This window comes from Chiloscyllium punctatum, chromosome 44 (assembly GCF_047496795.1).
Source record: "Chiloscyllium punctatum isolate Juve2018m chromosome 44, sChiPun1.3, whole genome shotgun sequence".
Taxonomy (NCBI): domain Eukaryota; kingdom Metazoa; phylum Chordata; class Chondrichthyes; order Orectolobiformes; family Hemiscylliidae; genus Chiloscyllium; species Chiloscyllium punctatum.
The window spans coordinates 45,079,035-45,101,695 of record NC_092782.1 but is presented as its reverse complement, the minus strand read 5'-3'; the positions used below and the strand labels follow the sequence as shown (position 1 = coordinate 45,101,695).

The window sequence follows — 22,661 nt, the reverse complement described above, 5'->3', positions numbered from 1 at the left end:
GAGTCGCAGGTACATAGGATAGTGAAGAAGGTGTTTGGTATGCTTTCCCTTATTGGTCAGAGTATTGAGTACAGGAGTTGGGAGGTCATGTTGCGGCTGTACAGGACGCGGGGTGGATGTGCAAACTCCACACAGACAGACAGTTGCCCGAGAGTGGAATTGAACCCAGGTCCCTTGCACTGTGAAGCAGCAGTGCTAACCACGGCCCTAAATGAGAAATCCGTAAACAGAGTTCAACATCGAGATAGTGATAGATAGTGGTAGAAGTTGAACTGCTTTGCTAATGTGAGGGGGAACCTGCCACCCTACCCTTGGACTGGATTACATGTCTACTAGCCTGCTTTATTGGTATTTTTAATTACGTAGCCAAAGACATTTTACAACCCAGGTCATGGGCAGGTGCGGCTTGAACCTGGTCATTTTGGCGCAGATGTAGCTATTGCTAAGCCACAAGGGCCCTGACAATCTGCTCTATATGGTTGATGTTTTCCCATATAGTATAGTAACATATGCATTTAATTTCAAAAACGGCTTTACAGCACGTTAAGTGCTTTGGGGCGTCCCAAGATAAAAACAGATGCTATAGAAATACAATTTCCACGATGTGAATGATTCTTACAAACTGTTCCCCATGTCTATTGTAATCAATCACAAAAGTATCAATCACTCTGCATTAAGTGGGCCACTGTTTCAGATAAACACTTTATCAACCTAATGGAGGAACAAATTACTGCAGATCCTGGAATCTGTACTGAAAACAGAAAATGCTGGAAATCACAGTAGGTCAGAGCTAATGAAGAATTATCTAGACTTGAAACCTTAGTTTGCTCTTTCTCCTCAGATGCTGCCTGACCTGCATTTTTTGTTTCCAGTTTATCAACCTAATGGTCACTAGTAGCCACCAGTCCCGTTTTCAGGCCTTTAATTACAGTAGAACCCCCATATCCGTGGATTCGATTTCCACGGTTTACCGCGGCCTGAAAATATTTCATGGAACATTCCAGAAATAATTCCAGGGGGCTGCTGGGGAGGTATGTTTCCATTTAAATGATAGGGTTTGCTACTATCCATACTTTTGGGTATCCGCGGGAGGTCTTGAAACGTATCACCCATGAATATGGGGGGGGGGGGGGGGGGGCTACCTGTAATTAGCTCTTTGCATACAGCTACCATCCATTCCTTACAATGGGAAAATCACATTTAACACCAATGGACTTCCTATAACCAGTGAGGACGGGCATGCCCAACCATGTTCAGCCACTTCGTCAAAGACCTACCTGTCATAATAAGGTCTGAAGTGGTAACCAGAAATTGAATTGACACTGCCATATAAATACCGTGGCTAAGAGAGCAGGTCAGATGCTAAGCTTCCCATCTCTTGATTCTTCAAAACCTGTCAACCATTTAGAAGGCACAAGTTGGGCAAGTGACAGAATTCTCCCCACTTGACTGGATGAGTGCAACTCCAACAACACTCAAGAAACGTGACATTATCCATGACCAAAGCAACCAAACTGATTGGTACTCCCACACCTTCATATTCACCTCCTCCATCATCAATACACAGCGGCAGAAATATGTACTATCTACAAGATACACTGCGACAATGAAGGCTCCTTCAACAGCATCTTTAAAACATGCAACCTCTGCCTCATACAAGGGCAAGGGCAGCAGATACATGGAAACACTAACACTTACAAGTTCCTTTCCAAACCACACACCATCCTGATTTAGAACTTATTGCCATTCTTTCACTACTGCTAAGTCAAAATACTATGGCTTTTTCCATAACAATAATAGAAATATACCTATACAACATGGACTGCCATGATTCAAGAATGATCTGGAGATGCCGGTGTTGGATTGGGGTGTACAAAGTTAAAAATCACACAACACCAGGTTATAGTCCAACAGGTTTAATTGGAAACACTAGCTTTCGGAGTGACGCTCCTTCATCAGGTGATAGTACTGGGCAACAAATATTGGCCTCTTGGGTGATGCCTATATCCCATGAAATAATAAAAACAATGTGGCCTTTCTGGTGTCACAAGATATCCTATGAACAGGAACAAATCCCCTATCATTAATAAGTTGCCTCCATCATGTCCATCACACTCAAACTATGAGTCTCAATAAGCTAAGAACATATTTCAAGTGTACAAATATCTTTTCCCATGCTACAAAAAGGAATATTCTTGGACTTCCAATAGCAACGGTATACATAACGGAGTGAGGTGAACTCCCAATCTATGGTCAGGCAGCAGACATTAGACTGAGTGGTAGGAGGGTCATCTCATGCTGAGGAAGTTCCAGCACTCTGTATACAGTGACCATACCTGGAAATAGCTTGTGCATATATGTTTAATCAAGACAGGGTCAGTTTTCACTGTGATGATCATGGTGGTTCAGCAGCTGACAGGAGTTACAACTCTGGCTATGTCAGTTTAATATTGGTTAGGACACAGTCATTGGCTTCCTCCCAAGTCTGGTACAAGGCAGACTTGCTTTGCTGAGAGTTTATAGCATTCTGTGCCCTATAGGCTTTTGCTAGTGAAACATTTTATTCCTAGTCAATAGCAATCACTCTGATTAGCATAATAGCATAAGACAGAGAAGCAGGAATTAGGCCATTCAGCCCATTGAGTCTGCTCTGCCATTCACAAGTTTCACAACCCCATTCTTCCATTTTCTATCTCAGTCTTAAATATACTCAATGACTTGCCCTCCATAGCCTTCTGTGGCAATGCATTCTACAAATTCACCACTCTCTGGCTGAAGAGGTTTCTGCTTACCTCTGTTCTAAGGGGTCTTCCTTTACTCTAAGGCAATGCCCTTGGGTCCTACTCTCTGCTCCCAATGGAAACATCTTCACAATGTCCACTCTATCCAGGCCATTCAGTGTTCTGTATGTTTCAACTAGATCCCCACTCATCCTTTTAAACTCCACTGAGTACAGACCCAGAATCGTCAAATGTTCCTCAAATGTTAAGCCTTTCATTCCTGGGATTATTCTCATGAACCTCCTCTGAACCCACTTCAGAGCCTATACATCCTTCCTGAGCTTTGTGGACCAAAATTGCTCACAATACTTTAAATGTGGTCTGACCAGAGCTTCATGAAGCTACAAAAGCACATCCCTGCTTTTATATCATCTGACCCAATGTTGTTTCTTGCTACGGATTTAATTTTATTTCGTACTAACAAGGCAACTCTAGCCCCTTTGCCCACATGCCTGTGTTTTCAATAGGATGTATATCCTTGGATATTTAGCTCCCAGTCCTGATCTCCTTGCAGCCACATCTCTGTGATGGCCATCACGTCATACCTGCCAATTTTGATCTGCACCACATGCTCATTTACCTTATTTCATATACTGCGTACATTCAGATACAACACCTTCAGTCCTGTATTTACTGTTCCTCTTCTCATTGTCATTCATTTATCCAGTGTGCTTGAAGTTTGATTCTTAACGCTTTCCAATCACTCTGTCCTATTTTCTGTACTGGTGGCTTTAATAACCTCTCCTGAATTCTCCTTTCTTTTCATTTTTGTCATACTTTTCCAAACAGTTGAATCCAAGCAGCTGTTAACCTGCTGCTTTGTTTCCCATTGGCCATTAAACTTCTTGGACTTTTTCCCTTCCCTTCCCCCTTACTTTTTAGTTTAAAGTTCTATTGACCACTCTATTTACCCTTTGCGCTAGAACACTGGTCCCAGCTCTCCCCAAAATCCTTTCAAGCCGGTCAGAAATGTCCTGCACTCTGGTACCGGGCAGGCAACACACAATGTGGGTCTCTCTATCCTGCTTACAAAGGATGCTATCTATTCCCCTAATTATAAAATCCCCCCACAGCTACCACTTGTCTTTTTACTCTCCCCTCTTGAATGGCCTCCTGTGCTATGGTGCTGTGGTCAGCTGGCTCATCCTTCCTATCACCATCTTACTCATCCACACAGGGAGGAAGTACCTCATATCTATTGGACAAGGTCGAGAACTGAGGCTCCTCCGTTCCTGAATGCAGGATCCCTCAATGTGCCTCACTTGCAGTCACACCCTGCTGTATCCGGCCACTGCCTGAATTTGTGGTACTTAATCGACCAGGTGTGACTGCTTCCTGAGATCCAGGGAGGCAAGACCAACCAAACAGCTTCATGCCTGATGCATTTTTAGATGTAAAGAGCTAGATTAGTCAACAATTCACTCATCAGGTATGACTCATTTTGAGTTGAATAGTCTCTGTGATTACTGTCAACATAATGGAATGATCACCTTACGATTTGTGCAATTGTCCTCTTTGTTATGATATAGTGACATTTATGCCAGCAGCTCATCCAAGAGGTTATTATTCAAGGCTTTGTAATGGCTTTGGATCAGCAATCGATCCAAATGGGGGCTTCACAGCAATTTTCCAATGTCCCCTCTGTGCAGTGACTTGACTATACAATATGGTCCCAGTGATTGCTCACAAATCATTGTTAGGATATGACATCCCACATGAATGCAAACACGCTTCTTATGTGACTAATTCATCCTACCCATATGCTTGAATTCATGAATGATCCAAAATTGAATATAATCCATAGTTCAGATGGTTGCACATTTACCTCTCAGTTGTAAAGCTGTGGGATAAAATCCACTCCAGGGATTAGGCACATTAACCAGTGTGGACACTTCAGTATAGAACTACCTGCACTGTTGGATAAGACACTTAGCTGAGACCCATGTTCTCTCATATACCATGGCAAGGGAGTTATAACTGTAGTGTCCTAGGCAGCATCCAGCCCTCAACCAACTTTACAAAACCAAATTATTTGGTCATTACCACATTGCTGCTTGAAAGAATTTGCAGTACACAAATTAGCTGCCGCATTTCCTATTATACAGTGACCACGCCTCAAAAATGCTGAGACATCCGGAAAATGTGAAAAAAGTGTTATATAAATTCAAATCTCTTTTTCAAATACTTACCTAATTTTAAATCTACATCACCAGCCACAGAAATAAGTAAAAATGAAATGTTGTGAATCTGAAATAAAAACAGGAAGTGCTACAAATATACATGTTAACACACATACAGAGAAAGAGGTTACATTTCAAATGGGGCCCTTTATTCAGAGTACGTGTTCTGCAGGGATAGCAATCTAGTGGTTTATTTCAGTAAAAGTTCCCTTTTCTCTCTGTCTGTTTTCATCAGATCTTGTGAAGAACACACCACGAGTGGGTAAACTGACAAATTGTACCCAAGTGTCTTTTGCGGTCCGTTATAGTATTACTAGTATGTCATAGACCTCTAATTTCCCTCAATTCCATCCCTTGGACTTTGCCTCGACCCTGCTCATCGTTATCCAGATCATATCTCTAGCTCAGATATGCCATGGACCCTGAGACTATGGGATATCACAGAGCATCACAAACAGATCTCAAAGTCAAAATCTGCTCCTACATCATCCAAACCCAAATCCAAGCCTATAACCCACTCTTGTGCTTTTCCTATTCTGCCTATAAATCCATCAAGTCTCTTACAGCCTGTAACTCATTCCTCAATTGCTATCATTCTACATATAAACTTACTCAAACACTTTGATTAGATGCTAAACTTTGTAATACCAAGTGCATCTGTTGTTCTACATATAAACTACATAAACCTCTTGACTAAATTCCAGCCTCCACTTCACTCATGGGTATTCACTAGTCTACATATAAGTGACTTGATCCCTTCATCAGATTCCACCCAATGACTCACTGCTGTTCATGTAGTTGCTGGAAATGTGCACACCTGCCATAACAGGAAAGTCCTCTGTATTATTGTGTGGGTGGAGTGGGGTGCCTGGAATATGAAATAGGCATGTGTGGAAATCCCCCTCTTATAGCACTCTGCACTTGGGGCTATGTAGGAATTTTTTGATGTTCTGAGTGCATTATTATGTGAAATATGTGCTGACTGTGATGTGGTGTGTCAGGATTCCTGGGGTGGTTATAAAACTGTCCACTCAGCTTGTCTGACCTCAAATTTTATTGTGCTGTACTAAGATTTCCTTCTACCAAAACAGTCATTCTGTCCCATGTCCAAGTGAAACTAACCATCATGGAACCAAGTCGTGGATAGCTTTGTGTCATCTTTCTTAATTAAAAGACAAAGATGTCTAAATTTGTTGTATGTATACCCATTACTTCTAGAAAAGATGTGAGGTAAGCTGAAGTAAAACAAACAAACAGTATCAACAAGCATCAGTGAAAACAGTCTGAAGGTATTGTTTAAATTCTCGGGAATAATCTTGTCCGATATAATGGGCAGGGATCCGTGGCAAGAGCGTGTGCTTCAATAAGGAGATATCGACAGCAGAAAAATTTGAGGTACGTACATTATAACTTTTCACCACAGGCGACTTTATTAGCTTGAAGAGCAAACTGTACAGATTAGGAAAGATGTTTTAATGGTACGTTTAAAATAACCCCACAGATTGAAGCCATGTGTGAATGGAACCGTGAATATGTTAGCTGAATGCCGGGAAATGGGAAGAACTGTCAAATGGGTGGTTTTTGGGCTGATTAAAAGATACTCAGTGGGCTTTTCCAGGAGTTGATGTATATTAGTTACCCAGAGAAATGTTTTCAATATTTCCAATCTAGGAATGTGAACATCACTGGTAAAGCCATCATTTACTCACTATCCCCAATTGCCCTCAAGGAGGTTAGCCAGCTTCTTGAAATACTACAGTACATGGGGTGGAGGTACTCTCACTGTGCTGTTAGAAAGGGAGTTACAGATTTTCGACGCTGTTGGGCACAATTTCAAAATTTTAGATGCAAAACTTGGAATTTTCATGAACTATGAGGTTATAATAATGCACTTCAAGAGGGTATTAACAAGCTCATGGAATGGGACGACAAATAACAGATCAAACTTCAATGCAAAAATGTATGATGTAATACATATTAACAGGAAGGATGAGAACAGGCAACATAAAATCAAGATACAATTTTGAACGGGATACAGAAACCTGGGAGTATATTGCACAAATAATTGAATGTTGCAAGGCAGGTTGAGAAAGTGTTTTAAAAGACATATGGAATCCTGGGCTATATACATGGACAAATGAGCAGCTCCAAGTCGTGGTCCACATACATACTAACGACACAAGTAGGAAAAGGGATGAAGGATTTAAGGCAGAAATTCAGAGAACTAGGGTGGAAGCTTAGTGCTAGAACAGAGTTGTTATCTCTGATTTGTTGCCTGTGCCACGTGCTAGCGAGGCGAGGAACAGGGAGAGACAGGAGTTGAACATGTGGCTGCAGGGATGGTGCAGGAGGGAGGGTTTTGGATACCTGGATAATTGGGGCTCATTCTGGGGTAGGTGGGACCTCAACAACAGGATGGTCTACACCTGAACCAGAGGGGTACCAATATCCTGGGGAGGACGGGACGGGGGGAGATGTGCTAATGCTCTTTGGGACGGTTTAAACTAATTCAGCAGGGGGATGTAGTTCCAGTGTCTAGGAAGTTGAGAGTAGTGAGGTCAGAAATAAGGTTTCAAGATCACAAGAGTTCTCCGGCAAGCAGGAAGGTGGTTTGAAGTGTACTTCAATGGCAGGAGCATCCGGAATAAGGTGGGTGAACTTGCAGCATGGGTTGGTACCTGGGACTTCGATGTTGTGGCCATTTCTGAGACATGGATAGAGCAGGGACAAGAATGGTTGTTGCAGGTTCCGGGGTTTAGATGTTTCAGTAAGAACAGGGAAGGTGGTAAAAGAGGGGAAGGTGGTAAAAGAGGCGAAGGTGTGGCATTGTTAGTTAAGGACAGTATTACGGTGGCAGAAAGGATGTTTGAGGACTCATCGACTGAGGCAGTATGGGCTGAGGTTAGAAACAGGAAAGGAGAAGTCACCCTGTTGGGAGTTTTCCATACGCCTCTGAATAGTTCCAGAGATGTAGCGGAAAGGATAGCAAAGACAATTCCGGATAGGATTGAGCGTAACAGGGTAGTTGTTATGGGGGACTTTAATTTTCCAAATATTGACTGGAAATACTATAGGTTGAGTACTTTTGACAGGTCAGCTTTTGTCCAATGTGTGCAGGATGATTTCCTGACACAGTATGTAGACAATCCTACAAAGGATTTGGTACTGGGTAATGAACCTGGCCAGGTGTTAGATTTGGAGGTAGGTGAGCACCTTGGTGAAAGTGATCACAATTCAGTTATGTTTACTTCAGCAATGGAAATGGATAGGTATATAATGCAGGGCAAGAGTTATTGCTGGGGGAGAGGCAATTATGATGCGATTAGGCAAGATTTAGGATGCATTGGATGGGGAAGGAAATGCAGGGGATGGGCACAATTGAAATGTGGAGCTTATTCAAGGAACAGCTACTGCATGTCCTTGATAAGCACGTATCGGTCAGGCAGGAAGGAAGCGGTCGAGCAAAGGAGCCATGGTTTACGAAAGAAGTTGAATCTCTTGTCAAGAGGAAGGAGGCAGTTTACGTTAGGATGAGATGTGAAGGCTCAGTTAGGGTACTTGAGGGTTACAAATTAGCCAGAAAAAAACCTAAAGAGAGAGCAAAGAAGAGTCAGGAGGGGACATGAGAAGTTGTTGGCAGATTGGATCAAGGAAAACACTAAGGCCGACTATAGGTATATCAGGAATAAAAGAATGACTGGAGAAAAGATTAGGGCCAATCAAAGATAGTAGTGGGAAGTTGTGCGTGCAGTCAGAGGAGACAGGGGAGGTGCTAAATGAAATGTTTTCATCAGTATTCACACTGGAAAAAGACAATGTTGTCAAGGAGAATACTGAGATACAGTCTACAAGGAGGAGGTGTTAGTAATTTTGAAAAGTGTGAACATAGGTAAGTCCCCTGGGCTGGATGGGATTTATCCTAGATTTCTCTGGGAAACCAGGGAGGAGATTGCAGAGCCTTTGGCATTGATCTGTATGTCATCATTGTCTACAGGAATAGTGCCAGAAGACTGCAGGATAGCAAATATTGTCCCCTTGTTCGAGAAGGGGAGTAGAGACAACCCTGGTAATTGTAGACCTGTGAGCCTTACTTCGGTTGTGGGTAAAGTACGGAAAAGGTTATGAGAGATAGGAATAAGTTGATTAGGGATAGTCAACATGTTTTTGTGAAGGGTAAGTCGTATCTCACAAACCTTATTGAGGTCTTTGAGATGATGACCAAACAGGTGGATGAGGGTAAAATGGTTGATGTGGTGTATATGGATTTCGGTAAGGCGTTTGATAAGGTTCCGCATGGTGGGCTATTGCACAAAACACAGAGGCATGGGATTGAGGGTGATTTAGTGATTTGGATCAGAAATTGGCTAGCTGAAAGAAGACAGAGGGTGGTGGTTGATGAAAAATGTTTATCCTGGAGTTCAGTTACTAGTGGTATTTTGGGACTACCACTGTTTGTCATTTTTATAAAATGACCGAGATGAGGGCGTAGAAGGATGGGTTAGCAAATAAGTTCGGTAGAGTTGTGGATAATGCTGAAGGATGTTTCAGGTTACAGAGGGACAAAGATAAGCTGCAGTGCTGGCTGAGAGGTGGCAAACGGAATTTAAAGTGGTAAAGTGTGAGGTGATTCACTTTAGAAGGAGCAACAGGAATAAACAGTACTGGGCTAATGGTAAGATTCTTGGTAGTGTAGATGAGCAGAGAGATCTCAGTGTCCACGTACATTGGTCCCTGAAAGTTACCACCAGGTTGATCAGGTTGTTAAGAAGGCATATAGTATGTTAGCTTTTATTGGTAGAGGGATTGAGTTTTGGAGCCACAAGGTCATGCTGCACCTGTACAAAACTCTGATGCAGCCGCACTTGGAGTATTGTGAACAGTTCTGGTCACCACATTATAGGAAGGATGTGCAGGTTTTGGAAAGGGTTCAAAGGAGATTTACTAGGATGTTGCCTGGTATGGAGGGAAGGTCTTATAAAGAAAGGCTGAGGGACTTGAGGCTGTTTTCATTAGAGAGAAGGTTGAGAGGTGATTTAATTAAGACATATTATATTAATCAGAGTTAGATAGGGTGAATAGTGAGAACCTTTTCCTCAGATGGTGATAGCTAGCACGAGGGGACATAGCTTTAAGTTAAGGGGGTGATAGATATAGGACAGATGTCAGGGGTAGTTTTTTACTCAGAGAGTAGTACTGGTGTGGAACGCACTGCCTGCAACAGCAGTAGACTTGCCAACTTTAAGGGCATTTAAATGGTCATTGGATAGACATATGGAAGAAAATGGAATAGTGTAGGATAGATAGGCTTCAGATTAGTTCCACAGGTCAGCGCAACATTGAGGGCCGAAGGGCCTGTACTGCGCTGTAATGTTCTATGTTCCAAAAATGGAGGAAAAGCAAGTTACAGTAACCCATTATGAAAACTGCTTCGAATTCAATTGGAATACTGCACACTATTCTGTGCACCATATAGTTTGAAGAATGTAAAGACTTTAGAGGTTACAGAAGATTGACAAGAATGATTTCAGGGAAGAGGGACTTCAATTAAGTGGATATATTAGTGAAGTTGGGGATGTTCCCCTAAGAAGAGATTTGAGAGAGGTGTTCAAAATTATGATGGGGAATACAAGATAGGCAAGCTGCTCCAATTGGTGGAGGATTGAGAACCAGAGGACACTGATAAGGTCAACGGCAAAAGAGCAAGAGTGTCTTGAGGAAAACGTTTTTACAGTGATTAGTTAAGTATTTGAAATACAATGACCGAGAGTTTGGTGGAGGCAGACTTAATTGTGGCTTCCAAAAGAAAGTTGGACAAGAACCTGAAGAGAAAAAAATTCACGGGGAAGGGCATGTGTGTGATACGAGCTAAGTTATGTTTGCAGAGAATGAACAGGAACATCACAGGTCAAATGACATCTTCTGTGTTGTAACCATTCCCGGATACTATAATAAAGTCTGGGGAAATCCATAGTTTAGACAGAGTTGACCAATGACTGAGTCTTAAACATATTAAGTTTCCCATGAAATTTAATGCTGATCTTGGTTTGGTAATAGTAAATGACTCAAAGTGGATGTAAAGTCAAAGTCACCTAAAGGGAGAAACAATGTTCAACATGATCTGGGGATCACACTAGAACCATGTATATCATTTTAAACCAGTTTTATTAAATGACAAACCAACTGAAGAAAATGGTGTTCAATAACACTTCAGTAGAAGACAACTGGAAGATCTATAAAGGATAATGCTGAGCATGCTGGATAAATATGTGTATTCCCATGGCCAATAAGCAAATTAGATGACTGGAGAGACTCGGGAAAAACGCTTAACACCACTGTAAAACTCCCTTGCAGAAGCACTACAGTAAGAGGGCATCCAGGGAACTGACGGAAGACACAAAAGGTGAGAGTAAACTTGAAACGGAGAAGGAGCACAGGACACCAAAAATGCTGAAAAATATATTTTCTTGTCTAGACTTGGGGCAGTAATGACCAACACGCCTTCTCCAAACAAAGATTCCCAAGTAAAAAGTCAATGATTTTGTTGCAACAGAGATGGAAGTCTTAGACAGGCTCAATATAAATGACTCTCCAGGGAGAGTCACTTATCCTGGAACGCTGAGAGAAAAGTGACATGTGGGAGAGTACAGGCAATTAGTGAAACACTGTCAATCTTTATGAGGGAGCCCTTGGAGACTTGGAAGGGTCATTTGAGACCTCAGAGGGTGGTTCCCCTGGGCATTTGCGAATTACCTAGTCATGTTCAAAGTTATAAGCCATGGGTAACCACATAACCAGCAAATTTTCAATGGTAATAATGGAAAAGCTGGAAGTCAAGGGAGGGATCCTTAAGAAAATGACTTGTTTTCTTAATACGTCAATGAGAAATCACTGTTATTCCTGATGAAGGGCTTGTGTCCAAAACATTGATGCTCCCGCTCCTTGGATACTGCCTGACTGACCGTGCTTTTCCAGCACCACACTCTTGACTCTGATCTCCAGCATCTGCAGTCCTCACTTTCTCCCAGAGGTCACTGTTACCCTAGCCAAGCTTTTTTAGTACAGCTGCACTATTGGCATCTACCTGTCAATGTGGAAGATTGTCCAGGTGTGTCCTCTAAACAAAAGCAGGACTAATCCAACCCCATCAATTACAGCCTCAGTTTACTCTGCAACAGTATACAGACAGTTTGAAAGTGTCATAAACAGTGCTATCAAATAGCACTTGCCTAGCTGTAACCTGCTCACTGATCTCGGTTTGGTTTCCACTAGGTCCATACATTTCTTGACCTCAGTAAAGCCTTGGTTCATACAAGGAAAAAAAAGAGCTGAACTCCAGAGATGAGGTGTGAGTGACTTCCATTGACATTTGATCAGTGTGTGGCACGAAGGATCCCTAGCCAAAAAAACTGGAGTCAACGTAAATCGGGAGAAATCTCTTCACCGGTTTAAATCATAGTAGCACAAAAGAAGATGGTTTGTGGAGGTCAATCATTTCGGCTCCAGAGTATCTCTGCAGGCATTCTTCAGGGTAGTGTCCTAGACCCATCCAACTTTATCAGCTATCTCCATTCTACTATAGTGTCAGAAGTGGGGATGTTCACTAATGATTGTACAATGTTCAGTACCATTTGCCACTCCTCAGATACTGAAGCAGTCCACATCAAAATGCAGTACTACCAGTACAATATAAAGGTTTAGGGTGACAAGTGGCAAGTAACATTTATGCCATACAAGTGCCAGGCAATGACCATCTCCAACAACAGAGGATCTACCAATCAGCCTTTGATACTCAATGACATTGCCATCACTGAATCCCCTTTTATCAACATCCTAGAGCTACCATTGATCTGAATCTATACTGGACTAACTATATAGAGTTGAAAGAGAGCGCTACATTAGCAGGTTAGGAATCCTGTTTACCTCATGACTGTCCAGAGCATGTCCGCCAACTACAAGACACATGTCAGGAATGTGTTGGAATACTCTCCACTTGCCTGAATGAGTGAGCTCTAACAACACTTGGGATGTTTGACATCATCCAGAATGAAGTTGCCATATGATTGGGACCACATCCACAAACAATCACTCTCTCCATCACTGATGCTCAGTAACAGCATTGTGAGCCATCTATAAGAAGCACTGCAGAAATTTACCAAGGCTCATTAAACAGCCCCTTCCAGATCCGCAATCACCACCATCTAGAAGGTCAAAGACAACAGGTGGATGGGAATACCACCGCCTGCAAGTTCCTCTCTAAACCATTCATCACACTGACTTGGAAATATATCGCCATTGCCTTGGAGTCACTGGGTCATAATCCTGGAACACCCTCACTAACAAAATTGCAGGTCTATCTGCTCCAAATGGACGACAGCAGTTCAAGAAGGCAGCTTACTACCACTTTCTTGAGGGCAACCAGCAATGGACAATAAGTCAGTCAAATGTTACCTTAATGTTAATGGTATTCACTTTCACCCTGCCTCTGGAATTCAACTCTTTCATCTGTATTTGAAGTGGAGCTGCCATTAGGTCAGGAGCTGAGTGTCCCTGGCAGGATCCAAACTGAGCGTCAATGAGCAGATTATTACTTATTCTGACTGAAGACTGTCACAAATGCTTCAGCCTTCTCATTTGCACTGATGTGCTGGACTTTCCTATTATTGATAAAAGGGATATTTGTGGAACCTGCTACTTCAGTGAGTTGTTTAATTGTCCACTCAGGACTACAGAACTTACATCTGGTTATCAAAATCTGTCAGACAGGATTTGAAGTCTGGTTCTCCAGAACATTATCTGGATCTCTGGCTTACTAGTCCATTGACAATACCACCATACCGTTGACTCTATAGGAGAAAAATAATGTTGAGTAAGATGATTATACAATGTATGTATCATCACCTTAAAAGAGTTCCTTAAGCCCTAATAGGTACTATCAGCGATTCCTATGCAGTACCAATTTATTGGAGAGAGTTACACATACACACAAATGATGGATGCATTCACAACAACTGGTTACCTCCCAAGCTTCTCTTTTCAAAGAACTGCAACATGTTCAGTCTTTTCTGATGGGTATATCCTCTTAATTCTGGTATGACCCTGGGGTTTTTTGGCACTTTTTCCCAATGCTTGTATCCCCTTTTTTTGGACAGGAGTATATAAGGGCCAATAGTGTAGTGTTAACATTACTGACCTAGTAATCCATAGGCCCAAAACAAAACTCTGGATACTTGAACTTGAATCTCCACTATGGGAGTTGGATAAATTTAAATTCATTTAAATAGTTAATCTGGAGTAAAATCCTAGTATTATTAATAATAATGACGAAGCTACCAGACTGCAGTAAAAACCCTCCTAGCTCACTAATCCTCTTCAGGGAAGGAAACTTGCTGCCTTATCTGAGTGACTTTTAACTACCTTCTGATACACAATTCATTCAGTAATATGTGTCTTGTCACCACTATTTACAGTAAATAAGGATGGGATAATAAAGTTGGCTTTGCCATTGATGTTCACATCCCAAAACAAATATTTTTAAAAAAGAATGTATGTGTATCTCTGGGTTGTAGGCAATGGCTGTTATGCAAGCTTGCTAAACTTTCTCTAAAGTTCCTTGTTGCCCTAGCTCTGAATTCACATCTTCCTCTGGTTTCTCTCCAACCACAGTAAGCTTCACAGATGTATCAGATTGTCAGAAAACTTTGGATAAAATCCCTGCATACACATCTAGCATGCAACGTTAAAGCAAATAGAATTTGGGATAATATATTAGCATAGATTATTTAGCAGACAGGAAACAGAGTTGAAAAAGTATTTTTTTCAGAGTGGAACGCAGTGACTAGCGAAGATCATAGGGATCAAAGTTTGGACCCAGCTATTCACATATATCAATTACTTGGATGAGGGATTAATGTGTAGTTTTTCCAAGTGTGCTGCACATTATGAGGGGGAAATAAACAAACTTCAAGGCAATTTAAGCAAGTTGAGTGAGTAGACGAATATATGGCAGACACAGTATAACATGGACAAAATGTGAAGTTATCTACTTTGGAAGGAAAAATAGAATGGCAGCATATCATTTAAACATTGATTGATTGTGAAATGTTGATGTGCAAAGGGATCTGGGTTCCCTAGTTTAGCAGTTACTGAAAGTAAGCATGCAGGTGCAGCCATGGCCTAGATAATGTCATATTGTTCTTTATTGCAAGGGTATTTCAGCAGAGGAGGGAGGATGTCTTGCTGCCCCTGTACATGGGCTTGGTGAGACCACAGCTGGAGTACTGTGCATTGATTTGGTCTCCTTGCCTAAGAAAAAATATATCTGGCATAGAAAGAGGTCAGCGAATGTTCACTAGGCTGATTCCTGGGTAGCAGATTTGTCATATGAGGAGATATCATTGACTAGGACTGCATTCACTTGAGTTTAGATGAATGAGATGCATTAATGAAATGCATTAAATTCTGGTGGGGTTGGACATACCGAATGCAGGAACAATATTACCCCTGGCTGGAGGGTCTAGAACAAGAAGTCACAGTCTCAGAATACCAGGAATACCATTGGGAACTGTGATGATCGGAAATGTCTTCATTCAGAGAGTGGTGAAGCTGTGGAAATCTCTACCATGTAAGCCATGGTGGAGGCCACTTATGAAAAAGAGAGATAGACTTCTAGACATAATGGGTATAGGGAGAGAGTCGGTATCTGGTATTGAGTTAAAGGATCAGCCATAATCATATTTCATAGTGGAGCAACCTGGACAGGCTAAATCATCCTATTATCTGATTCTACGTTTCTATGCACCTTCTTAGCTCATTTTGCCCATAAGAGCCACCTTCTGCTTCCGTAATCCTATTTTCACTCAGATGCAGACCACACAATTTCTTCTGTACAATATTGTGAATAGTTCTTTCCCTTCACTTCCTTGTCCTTTAAGTCTGCCGCTGTCAACATGATCCTTAAAAAATCCATCACTAGATCACTCTATCCCTGCAAACCACCATCCCATCTACAACACTCTTTTTTTCTTATCAAATTCCTTGAATGTGTCGTTATCTTCAAGATCTATTCCAACCTTTCTTGGAATTTCAAATTGGAATACTTCAATCCAGATTCCACCACTGCCAAGCTACTGAAATGGCTATTTTCCAAAATCATAAGTGACTATGACAAAGATAAAATTTCCTGTGTCATGCTTCTTGAGCTTGTCTGCAGCCTTTAACATGATTGCACCATCCTGCTCCATCTCAGGTCAACCCTGCTCTTGCCTGGTCCCAAGCTTAAATAAGACACTTTTTAAAAACTACCTTTTTGGCTAAGATTTTGTTTAACTGACCAAGCATCTCATTTTATTTTATAAAATCTTGTGAAGTGTCTTGGCATTTTATTACATTAAATATATTAGACAAATAGAGTAATTCTTATTGAGTAAAAGGTATTACAGCAATGATGATTTACTTAGAAAATTTGGAAACATAGGAACAAAGAGATGATTGTGCTCAGCTCTACTATTCAATTACATCTCAGTTGATTGAGACCTTAATTCTTGCTTTGATACTGTAACGCTTAATATTCTTGCCTATCACATGCTGGGGGTGATACGGCAATTCATTTAACCATGATTGCTTGCCACCAATCACAACCTTTCCTTTTTGCCCTATTGAATGTGCATTTGTGCCAGATGGGAACTCCAGGTTGCATTTCATGTCTCAGGCTCCCTTGTGCAGGAAGTGTTGTAAAGCCAGAGGAGATCCAACTCCAGGTTTTGTAGTTCGACAGCAGCTGTCAGCACTTGGCTGATGTTTTATGTGTGCAGGCAGAAAGGGAATGGGTGACCTCAAAATAGACAAGGGGGACCAGACAGTTAATAATGAAGCCCTAAGTACATCCTGCTCCCTTGTCAATATTCCATACTGCAAACTAGAGACAGTGATAGAGTTATAGAGATGCACAGCATGGAAACAGACCCTTCGGTCCAACCCGTCCATGCTGACCAGATATCTCAACCCAATCTAGTCCCACCTGCCAGCACCCGGTCCATATCCCTCCTAAACCCTTCCTATTCATATACCCATCCAAATGCCTCTTAAATGTTGCAAGTGTACCAGCCTCCACCACATCCTCTGGCAGCTCATTCCATACAGGTACCACCCTTTGTATGAAAAAGTTGCCCCATAGGTCTCTTTTATATCCTTCCCCTCTCACCCTAAAACCTATGCCCTCTAGTTCTGGACTCCCCGACCCCAGGGTAAAGACTTTGTCTATTTATCCTTTCCATGCCCCTCATTATTTTGTAAACCTCTATAAGGTCACCCCTCAGCCTCCGACGCTCCAGGGAAAACAGCTCCAGCTTTTTCTGCCTCTCCCTAAACCTCAAATCCTCCAACCCTGGCAACATCCTTGTAAATCTTTTCTGAACCCTTTCAAGTTTCACAACATCTTTCCGATAGGAAGGAGACCAGAATTGCATGCAATATTCCAACAATTGTCTAACCAATGTCCTGTACAGCCGCTACATGACCTCCCAACTCCTGTATTCAATACTCTGACCAATAAACTAAAGCATACCAAACACCTTCTTCACTATCCTGTGACTCCACTTTCAAGGAGCTATGACCTGCACTCCAATGTTTCTTTGTTTAGCAACACTCCCTAGGACCTTACCATTAAGTGTATACGTCCGACTACGATTTGCTTTCCCAAAGTGCAGTACTTCGCATTTATCCGAATTAAACTCTATCTACCTCTTCTCAGCCCATTGGCCCACCTGGTCAAGATCCTGTTGTAATCTGAGGTAACCCCCTTCGCTGTCCAGTACACCTCCAATTTTGGTATCATCTGCAAACTTACTAACTGTACCTCTTATGCTCGCATCCAAATCATTTATGTAAATGACGAAAAGTAGAGGACCCAGCACCGATCCTTGTGGCATTCCACTGGTCACAGGTCTCCAGTCTGAAAAACAACCCTCCACCATCACCCTCTGTCTTTTACCTTTGAGCCTGTTCTGTATCCAAATGGCTAGTTCTCTCTGTATTCCATGAGATCTAACCTTGCTATTCAATCTCCCATGGGGAAACTTGTCGAACGCCTTACTGAAGTCCATATAGATCACATCTACCACTCTGCCCTCATCAATCTTCTTTGTTACTTCTTCAAAAAACTCAATCAAATTTGTGAGACATGATTTCCCACGCACAAAGTCATGTTGACAATCCCTAATCAGTCCTTGCCTTTCCAAATACATGTAGATCCTGTCCCTCAGGATGCTCTCCAACAACTTGCCCACCACTGACGTCAGGCTCACTGGTCTATAGTTCTTCTGCAGAATACTGTAAAACCAGAGGCAAATCCATAGCACTACAGATAGCTTAGACATGAGGGGGTGGGAGAGGTGGGCCAGAAAAACACGAAGTTCAATAGTTAGGTGACGGAGAGATATTTTTGTGACCACAGATGTGATTCCAGAAAGGCATGTTGCCTCCTTGGTCCCAGAGTAAAAGATCTCATTGTGTGACTGCAGTATATAGGGGAGGGCAACAGCAAAAGTCCATGGTCAAAATTAGTATCAATGACACAAATAGAAAGACAGATACATTCCTGCAGGAGGATTTTAGGGAGTAAAGAAATAAATGAAAAGATAGAACTTCAAAAGGTAATAATTTGAACTGCTCTTGAATATGGCAGAATAGACACATTTTGTTGAGGGTTTTCATCTTGCACTCATTGGTACATTCACTAGAGTAGCAATGTAAAAGGGAACAACATTTCATATAATATGAGAACAGTGTGGATTGGTTGGCAAGTGGAATCTGATTTAAAGAGATGTTACCACGGAAAATGCATCAGTTAGATGAAGACTGGGAGTAAATTGCCAAGCTTTGTTTAAATTTAAACTAGGTAGGATGACTCTGATTGGTCAAGGTATTGCCCTAAGAAATTAATCAGACGGCCTACTCTGTTGTGTGAATGGGCACAACATGTGTACGTGTTCTTTTCGTTTGCAAAGAATCGGGCCTGTGTATTAATATATGTAGTTGCCAGTATGTACAAGTCTGTCACTCTGCGGGCCCAAATGACAATCTTTGATTCGTTGTCAGAGTAATTTTCAGTGTTCACACAATAATTTAGCAAATATTGTCCAATCATGGAATCACAACTTACAATGTCCTGATAAGATGAAACTTCAGCAAAATGTATTTTTTCATCAATATTCAAGTTCTGTACTGCCAAATAACTACTTGACCACACTAGGTGGCACATACTGGGGAATACAGTAATCAAATGATAAAGTGAATGAATGTGGAGCTGGAAGAGTAGTGCAGGAGGAGGGCTTTAGACTCTTGAGGTTTTGGGACTGATTCTGGGCAAAAGGAGGACTTGTTCAAGTTGATTGGGTTACATATAAACAGGACCTGAACCAATGTCATTGTGGGGAGGTCTGCTGGAGCTGGTGGGAAGGTTTAAACTGACTTAGCAGGGAAATTGGCAGCTGAGCATAGATCCGGAAGGGAAAGGGGCAAAACTAAAAATGAAAAACAAAAGTTTAGTAAATGAGCATAAAGTTTACTGGAAATGAATCCTAGAAAATTGTCTAAAGAGTTTAGCAGTCCTTAAAGGTATATATTTCAATGCAAAGAATCTAATAAGTGAGCTCAAAGCAGAGATATACACTTGCAAGCTTGATATCAGAACTATTACTGAAATTTGACTTACTGAAGCACAGGAATAGCAGCTCAATTTTTGTGATTATTACTCATTGGATGAACGAAAGGAGGGATTGAAAAAAGGGTCACAATATTGGCTAATGATATACTTACAACAGCTAGGAGGATTGATAAGCAGGAAAGACCATCAAATGAGGATGTATAGGTTCAACTGACAAATAGCTAGAACTGTATTATAAACTCAAGTAGATGGATGTAGAATAATTAATATGTAGATAAATTTCTGAGAACTGGAAAAAAAACAGTAGGGCAGGAATACTAGGAGATTTCAATATTTTTTATTCACTTGTGGGATATGCACATCACTGACTGAACCAGATTTATTGCCTATCCCAAGTTGCCCATGTGGTTGTGTGCTGCCTTCTTGAACAGCTGAAGACCACATGTTGTAGGTAGGCCCATAATGCCAGTAACGAGTATCCTAAAAATAAGTGGGATAGAATCAGTGTAAAAGGTATAGTGAAGATTCATTGGTTATATTAGAAAGTACTAAGTTACGCTCTTGAAGTTTTGTAACTATAAGGTAGTGGACAAAGAGCTGGAAAGTGAGATTAGGTACAATAGGTGCTTTTCAACGAAAAGATATGATGGGCTGAATAGTTTCCTTCAGTTTCATAAAGTTTAGAATTCTTGTTTAAAATGTTACATTTCTAGCATTTTTGAATTTTGACAAACATATGTAGATTTGAAATGTTGCTTCTGTTTCTTTTTTCACACAGGCTATTTGATTAGGTGAGCATTTCTAACATTTCCTGTTTTTAGTTTCAGATTTCCAGAACTGTACACAGTTGCACACAGTACTCCAGGTGTGGCCTCACGAGCACCATATACAGCTGCAGAGTAATCGCCCTGTTTTTAAACTCCAACCTTCTAGCAATGAAGGACAATATTACATTTGCTTTCTTAATTACCTACTGCACCTGCAAACCAACTTTTTATGATTCATGCACAAGGATACCCAGGTCCCTCTGCAAAGCAGCATGCTGCAATTATTCACCATTTAAATAATAGTCCATTTTGCTGTTATTCCTACCAAAATGGATGGCCTGACATTTACTAACATTGTACTCCATCTGCCAGACCTTACTCACTCACTTAACCTATCTATATCCCTCCGCAGACTTTTAGCTGTCCTCTGCACATTTTAGTGTCATCTGCAAACTTTGACACACTACATTTGGTCCCCTTTACACTCAGTCTGGATTCCAGAAAAAAAAGTTTGGAAAGTTAGAATCCACAATTGTACTATTATCAAGTAATCACATAAATCATTACACCTCACAGAAATGACAATGTACAATACTGGACCACTGATGCTGTGAAGTCAGAATGACATATTCTTTCACTCTCTGCCATATGGTGCTTCCTACAAATGATCAGTCTTTATGATAGCTGGTAGGTAGGTCCACCACAGGCAACACTAAATCTACATTAGTATTGACCTCCACATATTTCAGGGAATAGTAGAGAACAGTGTGTAGAAATTCCAGCTGAATGGGGCGGGGTGGGGGGGGGTGTTCAGAATCATAGAATTGTTCTACAGTTTGCCTTAGTGTAAGGTCAACGACAAATTCAGTGTCTCATGGTATCTAGTATTTGGACTTCCCTCCAGACATATTTTTAAAAACAATTGGATTAAATAATCCCCAGTAAGTCCCACAGTCAATTGAACTGGAGTCAAAAAACCCCCAAACCAACCCAAAACTGGGAATTTTGTCTTTGGTGGACATGATAACGTTAGTACAATAGATGACATCTAGATCTATGCGTAGATCTAGATGCCATCTATCAACCCCTCAGAAAACGAACAGGAAATGACATCACCACAAACCCCAGGAACCCCATCCAGGAGAAAGATATAAATAGAAAGCAGGAGACAACAGCTTCGCTTCACTTGGAGGTCACCACTGATGATGTTACCTAGCTAGGTAATGAAACGCCTGGATATCAAACCTACAGCTCAGCGAGCAAAGCTACACCCTCAACCTGAGCTACAAACCTTGCAATGACAACATATTCAAAACCTGTTAAAAGCCTCTAAGAAAGTGACAATTCCCAACATTTACTATCGTGTAAAATTTGGCAAAGGGTCACTTAGACTCGAAACGTCAGCTCTTTTCTCTCCTTACAAATGCTGCCAGACCTGCTGAGATTTTCCAGCATTTTCTCTTTTGATTTACTATCGTGTGCTACGTGACAGGTAGAACCATTATAACATAATGATGCAACTGGAAGATTCGTATGATCATGTTAATAAAAAGTGAAACAAACACGGAAACCATTGATTTCAAGTGCAATACGAACAACAAATAAAATCTGGAGCCAAGGTCCTAATTTTCTTTAAAATTTGAGACTTATGTTCTCTTACCAGGAATGCTGATTAAAGACCGGAAGCAGGTCACAAGGACATACTTGATCGATTCCTACGCCACTTCCAACATCAGGTTTTCTGTGGGACCAGGAATTTCTTCCTTTTCACCTGGATTTTGACCCGTGATTTTGTTTTTATATTGCAAAGACGATCCACCTCTTTCCCATTCACTGTGCTCTCATAGTTGTTCGGACTCGAGCTACTACTGACAGTCAGACCGAAAGTACATTTTAATTCCTTCTTCAGTTCTCAGATAGAGGATGTGAGAAATGCAATGTCACTTCCTGAATTTCAAACTGAGCTATAATAATTTAACTGTAAAATGACGCCGAACTTACAGCTGTTCCTTGCACTGTCCCCACCCTTCCGGGTTCCTGAGCCAGACACTTCTCTTGGCTCAGAGGTAGACTACTTAAAGGGAGATGAAACCGATCTTCAACTCCAAAGACATTTTGCAAACTGAGAGGGTATGTTTAGTAATGGAAGGGTTACAGAGAGTGATTTCGGTAGTGCTCAAATATAAAATTACCACCCCGCCCACAACACCACAATTCTTTATTTGTTTGAAATGTTGTTTATGTACAGAAACCCCAAATGCATTCGTTTGTA

The 22,661-nt window shown here is 41.3% G+C and overlaps 1 protein-coding gene across 1 annotated transcript in view; it reads right to left on the bottom strand.

Annotated features, from left to right (window-relative positions):
• Positions 1–22,368, bottom strand: part of LOC140466940 (interferon regulatory factor 6-like) — a 47,196-nt gene extending 24,828 nt beyond the window's left edge. The window contains exon 1 of the mRNA XM_072562807.1: positions 22,050–22,368. The gene's annotated coding sequence lies outside the window, so the exon portion shown is untranslated. The remainder of the gene's footprint in view (positions 1–22,049) is intronic.
• Between the last annotated feature and the right edge of the window lie 293 nt (positions 22,369–22,661).